Genomic DNA, 1,038 nt, shown 5'->3' with positions numbered 1-1,038 from the left:
GTTTTCATCTCATTTAACTCTTGGTCACCGTTTGACCCTGTTGACCACTTCTTTGTTCTTGAAACATTCTCTCCCATTTATTCATTTAAACCATAATCTCCTGACGTTCTTTTGTCATATACGGAGCCCCTTATCAATTTCTTTATGGGGTCTGATCTTCCGCTTAACATTTACTGTTAAGAGCTTCTCAGGACTCCCTCTCGGACTTTGTTCTCTATTTAGCTAGTATACATTGAGCCTACTATGTGCCAGGCACTCTTCCAGGTAAACGGGGCACATTAGTGAACAAGGCAAACAAAAATTCCTGCCCTTGGGGAAATTTTTTTATGTATACATAATAAAATACATTATTACAAAAGTTCAAAGTTCGTAAGTGCTTGAGGAAAGAAAATAAGTAGAACAGGGAGTAAGGAGTATGAGGCGGGGGAGGGTTTAGAGAAAGGTTGCAGAACAGAAATCTGAATCGTTGGAATCAGAAATCATCGTTTTTTGAGATGATGGCATCTGAGCAAATACTTAAAAAAAAAAGCTAAAGAAGCTGATAGGTGGGTATCGGAAGGCACAGGGAGCAGCAGGGCAGAGATCCTAAGGCCAGGAGCCTGCCTGGAGTGTTTGAGAACAGGAAGGACGCCCTGAGGCGGGGTGGGTGAACAGTGGAGGAAGAGCTCAGAGAAACGACGGCCTCCAGGTCTGTAGGGCTTGTGAGCCACTGTCAGGACTTCGTGGGGCCTCTGTGAGGTTTTGACGCTGATAGTTGGGGGTGTCATTGAGGAGTTATAAGGTGAAGAATCAAGTTATTTAAGGGCCACTGTAGCTGCTGAACTGCGAAGAGGATGGAAGCAGGGAGGTGGCAGGAATGGAGGAGCAGGCTCTTGGAGAGAAGCCCACCAAGAGGGGGCCGGTAGAAACCAGGAGGAGTGACTTTGTTTCGCTGGACACCCTTTACCTGGACAATCTGAGGGCCTCAGGCTGTCATTGTTCTAATTATTATTCAGGGGCTGATACTCCAAAGTCTATTTTTTTCCAGACTAAATCTTT

The sequence above is a fragment of the Manis javanica genome, chromosome 3 (assembly GCF_040802235.1).
Source record: "Manis javanica isolate MJ-LG chromosome 3, MJ_LKY, whole genome shotgun sequence".
NCBI classification, from domain to species: domain Eukaryota; kingdom Metazoa; phylum Chordata; class Mammalia; order Pholidota; family Manidae; genus Manis; species Manis javanica.
Note: the sequence above shows the minus strand (reverse complement) of the source record.